This window comes from Diceros bicornis, chromosome 5 (genome assembly GCF_020826845.1).
Source record: "Diceros bicornis minor isolate mBicDic1 chromosome 5, mDicBic1.mat.cur, whole genome shotgun sequence".
NCBI classification, from domain to species: Eukaryota; Metazoa; Chordata; class Mammalia; order Perissodactyla; family Rhinocerotidae; genus Diceros; species Diceros bicornis.
Window position 1 is genome coordinate 27,740,337 of NC_080744.1, and position 6,000 is coordinate 27,746,336.

The following is a 6,000-nucleotide window of genomic DNA, read 5'->3' on the forward strand; positions in this document are numbered from 1 at the left end:
GAAGCTCACAGGAACACACTAAACTTTGACAGCTTTATTTCTCTAATAAAATGGAATACAGCTAAGGGTCAGTGATATCTCATGGCTTGCCCTGCTTTTGCAGGGCAGAATGGGAACTCTGTCTCAGTTATCCTGTCCTCCTCCCTACCCAGCAGTTGCCTCCAGAGAGCTGAGCTAGATTAACTCCTAAAACTCTTTTAGTATATTGTATTTAGTTTCTTTTTTAAAGATTTTATTCTTCACAGCATATTGTATTGTTTCTTTTTTTAAAGATTTTATTCTTCATAGTATATCATGAGATTATCTACCTGGTTGCCAACCAAAACGGGAAAAGAAACCTCTGAGAAAGAAAGCTGCTCTGAGGCTTTAAAGGTGAGGATTGTTTAAGGTAAGAACCAAATGGTGTCCTCTTCTCTGCATACAAAGAAAGCACTCAACAGCACTCCCCCATACAGTACAGGGATGTAATCATGGTGAGCTATGTCCCAGAGAGTGATAGTGGATAGGGAAGCCCAGGGGAGCGAAGCTATCATGCCTCAGCTATAGTCTTCCACATCTTCTCCAAAACAGCCCAGATCTAATCTGTAGGCTGACCTGAAAGGTCAGGCTTTCTCTGGTGGTAATAAGGACTTCCCTGCTTAAACAAGCAAGCAAAGACTGAATGACCATCTGCCAGTAGAGAGACTCATTCTTTCTTTGGAAGGTTGTATCATTGTCAACATTTATTCTATAAACATTTGTGAGTACCTAGCCAGGCGCTGTGCTAGGGATTCAAATATAAAGAGGCAGAGGGAAGTGATGGTCTTGATCCCTCCCAACCTCAAGCTTCCATAATCCTATGACTTTTTCAATAACTAAGAAAAAGAAACTGGTGCTGCAGCAAAATCTAAAAGGTGACAAGTCATAATCCTAAGCATGTTGAGGAATCCTGGATGGGGTGTGTATTTGGAGGGGGGATGGTGTTTGTGTAGATGCCTTTGTAGAAAGCAACACATTGAAAAAGCATACTGAGTCCTCAGAAGAGAGGTTAAAATAATTCTCATAGGTTAAAAGTCCTTCTATTAAACCTCTAAACACATACTTATGAACGATATCAGACAAGTGATGGAGATGGGGTCTTGCTCAGTACCATGTACACATGTGCATACCCACTAAAAGCATGGCAAGCATGTAATAAAGAGGTGGTAAAACTTACCAATTTTCTCCAGTTATGCAGGGGTGATTCAGCTAACTGTTATAATGTTATAATGTTCTTTCATCCACTTCTTTCATAATTTCTTCTAGAAATGAAACAGAGAGAAAGCAAAATTTTAAAAAACTCTCTCATTGGATATTAGTAACTGGTCTTCTGTTTAAACAGTTTCACCCTTTTAATGTTGATCCCTGGAATTTTTTAATCCTTTTCATTCTCTGCAGAGGTTGCATTTGTCCTTTTTAATACTTTTGCCTTCTTCTGGCCAAGTAAGGTTGAACTAAACCTACTTGCCATTTCCGTTTTAATCAGTAGCTACCAAAGGCACCGCTAGAACTATATTTGAACAGTTACCTATGCCTGTTTCTCAAAGGCCATTCATTCATTCAACAAACATTTATTATAGAAGGAAAGTACTTATTTCTAGTTAATATAAATAAATAGCATACTTAAGGAGGTATGACCTGATAATAACTTTAAGCTTAAAATTTTGTATACAGAGAATATAAAAGTATTTTCATTGTGGTAATCATTTCACAATGTATACATATATCAAAACATCATGTTGTACACCTTAAATATGTGCCATTTTTATTTGTCAGTTACACTTCAATAAAGCTGGGGAAAAAAAAGAAAGTATAAAAGTTTTTAAGGAGTTGTATCAAATTAAAGCCAGTTAGTCTTAGGTTCTTGTTCAGCTGTATTAATAAATATTATTGAGTGAAGACCTATTTTGTGAGTTATCTACCTAAAAATATGGATTCTGCTTCTTTTAACTCCTTTAACCAACTCATCCATCATATCTCTGGGTACACTTGGGCAAGTCACTTGACTTTATTTTTATTACCTGGAAAATAGGTAATAATTTTATCACTTTAATTATTGTGATAGTTAATTTTATATGTCAACTTGGCTAGGCCATGGTACCCAGTTGTGTGGTCAAATACCGACCTAGATGTCGTTGTGAAGGTATTTTTTAGACGTAATTGACATTTTAATTGGTAGACTTTAAGTAAAGCAGATTATCCGCCATAATGTGGGTAGGCCTTATACATTCAGTGGAAGGCCTTAAAAGAAAAGACTGAGATCCCCAGAAGAAGGACTTCTACCTCCAGACTGTCTTCAGACTCAAGACTGCAAGGTTCCTGCCAGAATTTCCAGCCTGCTGGCCTGCCCTGCAGACGTCAGATTTGCCAGCCCTCACAATCTTATAAGGCAATTCCTTAAAATAAATCACTCTTTCTCTGTCTCTCTGTCTCTCTCTCTCTCTCTCTCTCTGTCTCCCTCCATGTATAGGAGATTTATTTATCTCCATATATCTATAGAAATATAGATAGGCAAGTAGGTAGGTAGATAGGTAGATGGATGGATGGATGGATGGATGGATGGATGGATGGATGGATGGACGGACAGACAGACACACAGACAGATAAGGAGAGAGATCCCATCAATTATGTTTCTCTAGAGAACCCTGACTAATACAATTACCTTTCCTGCAATGGTCTTAAAGATGGGAAAGTGGTTTAGGTTTAGGAAAGTTTAGGTATATAGGAACCACTGTTCATTTATCACTCTCAGGAGATAAACTTCCCTTGAAGATCTTCTTATCTCCTCTCTCCTTCCCTCAACATGCACCTTAAATAAGTAACAATAATCATTATCACTTTATATAGGTGAGGCAGAAAGAGGATAGAAAAACTCGGTGTCATCAAATCAAATCTATCAATTCAGTAGCTCTATTAAACTCTGGCTCCCTTTTAAAGGCCAAGGCAATATTCTTCAATGTATAATCAGTAAAACTTGTTTATAGAAAAGAACTATTTATCTTGATTGTTTAAAATAGATTTTCCACTGACATCAAACACTTACCATCTACACTTGTACCTCCTCTACTGATTCAGTTCTCTTCTTATATCCTGTTACAGAAGACTAGGACATAGGATCATAGAGCACAAAATTTTGCACAGGATGGATTTCAGGCTTGGGATTTTTATCTGTCTGACATAGGATTTTGAAGTAATCATTTCATGACTATAATTCAACTTTCCATCAATGAATACTCAGAGGTATTATTAAAAGTTTTCCATTTCAATGAATTTCCTGCTATTAGTCTCATTCATTTAGCAATTTAATAAGTGGACAATAAAACTAGCAGCCTCCAAATATGGAAGAGTTCCAAACCTTTGACAATTAGCAAGACATCAATCTGTTTAGCCACTGTACTAACCACTGCAATACACACCAGGGATTCAAAGTCCACTGACAAGTGAAACCTCACCCATGAACACTAAGTAAATTGGTACCAATCCATGGGCTCCCAAAATGCCCAATAGGCAGCCTGGAACTAACTTAGTTTCAGCAATATCTGACTCAACACCTCCTCATTTGTCTTTTCTACTGCTGAGTAAAAGTTCAAAGCAAAAAATATATAATCAGCACTTTACAGACTGTCTAGGTGAGGTAAGCTTCTTAAATAAGGCAAAAATATTAAGATGTTTTGTAAACAGTTACCAGTTTTTAAATCTTCTTAAAAGAGTTTTGACTACCTAAAGCAAAAATAATAATAATGCACTGTGGAATTTATAACATGCAGGAGTAAAATTTATGAAAAATAATAACAAAAAGGCTGAGAAGAGGAAAACGGAAGCTTGAAAGATTCTTATATTATACAGGCAGTGGTATAATATTATTTGATGGTATACTGCATTAAAGATGTATACCATACATGCTAGAGAAACAGCTAAAATAAAGTGGTATAGCTAATAAGGTAATAATGGAGATGAAATAAAATATTTTTTAAAAACTCAATTAATCCACACAAAAAATAGAAAAATAACATAGAAAAAAATGAGGATAGAAAATGAATAGCAAAATGGTAGATTTAAACCAAACCTCATCAATAATTATATTAAATGTAAATGGTCAAACTTGTATCCAGCATATATATAAAGAACTCTTACAACCCAACAATAAAAAGACGAATAACCCAACTTAAAAATGGGCAAAGAATTTGAATAGATGTTTCCCCAAAGAAGATATACAAATTGCCAAAAAACCCACGAAAAATTTTTCAACATAATTAGCTTTCAGGGAAATGCAAATCAAAACCACAATGAGATACCACTTCACATCCACTAGGATGACTAATCAAAAAGACAGAAAATGACTAATGTCAGAAAGGATGTGGAGAAGTTGGAACCCTCATAGATCACTGGTAGGAATGTCAAATAGTGCAAGCAATTTGGAAAACAATTTGGCAGTTCCTCAAACACAGTTATCATAACCCAGCAAACCCACTCCTATACCCAAGAGAATTGAAAACACGGTTACACAAAAACTTGTACACAAATATTCATTGCAGCATTGTTCCTAATAGCCAAAAAATGGGAACATTGCAGCATTATTCATAATACCCAAAAATAAACAAAAAATGTCTATCAGCTGACAAATGGATAAACAAAATAAAGTATATCCATAAAATGGAATATTATTCGGTAATAAAAAGGCGTGAGATACTGATACATGATACAACATGTATCCACTTTTGCAGTGTAGGAGATGGAGAGACTATGGAATTTGATATTGTTGAGGAGAAAAGGGTATTGAGGCAGCAAATGTTACAGGTCCTGGTGGAGTTCCTGTGCAAAGCAATAAGTATGCAGTAGACCATAACCATTATAGATGCTACCTACATTGTAGAGGTCCTCCATACAATTTCCAGAATTATCAAAACAGTGAGAGTAGGGAAAATAACAAGGGATGGGAGCAAGTTTCCGAAGGCCAGGCCCAACAGTGCTGGCCCTACCTCAGGCCACAATTCTCACCTTACTACTTGCAGAGACCCTATGTGCTTCGATTGCAGTATTCCAACCCTCTGGTGCAGGAAGAAGTGATAGAGGTTGCTGACATCCAGGGTGCACGAGAGCAAGGTAGACCAGTGGGACAGAATATGTATCAGGGTTGTAGACCACAATTTCTCAGGGGCCCTCCTCACCAAGGAAAGCATAGAGAGAGGAGCAATGAATAGGAAGAGGAAAATCAAGGAGATGAAACCCAAGGTCAACAGCCACCTCAACATGGGTACCACTCAACTTCAATGACCTCTACAGATGTCCAGAAAACTCTAAATCACAACATGGCAAAGAGACAAAAGCAGCTGATCCACCAGCTGAAAATTCATCTGTTCTTGTGGCTGAGCAAGGCTGACCTAAGTAAAGGTCAGCTTACCACCTTTACTGTCATCCAGTCTAGTCATCCAACAAGAAGAAATGAACATGAAATTCCAGCAATAAGACATGAACAAAAGATTGGAGCTGAAGACCTTAAATGCTTGGTTTTTGCTCCATTGACCAGATAACTAGAACTATCTGGATTATCTATACAGCTTGGGGTTTTTAATATTTTTACCTCAAGACATCTTTTTTGGGTAATGACAAAAGTGGCTCTTTTTAAGCCTAGTTTTTCTCAATACAACTTTAAAGGTTTTTAAATTGTTTCACATCTGTTCAAGTTGATATTTTTAAGAACTTCATTTTTAACGTGTAATAAAAGTTTATAACTTGATTCTTTTTAAAAAGTTAACTGTGATATTGTGATTTATAAGAAATATATGTTTGGTCTTCATCTCCTTTTCTGGCTTATACTTCCTAAAATCCTTGGAATTTCCTAAGTGATGAGAGTGATAAAAGTGTCTCTTGTTATGTTAGTAAGTGACTCTTGGATAGCCCTAGGTAATCTAAGAATGGGGGCTGGTAACGAGAGAAGCCAATGGTGTGATTAGAGGGTTGGAACTTGCAGTCCCACCCTTC

General features: G+C 36.6%; 1 pseudogene; it reads left to right on the forward strand.

Annotated features, from left to right (window-relative positions):
* The first annotated feature begins 4,671 nt into the window (after nt 1-4,671).
* LOC131405518 (Y-box-binding protein 1-like) lies at nt 4,672-5,398 on the forward strand (annotated as a pseudogene).
* Nucleotides 5,399-6,000: the final 602 nt, after the last annotated feature.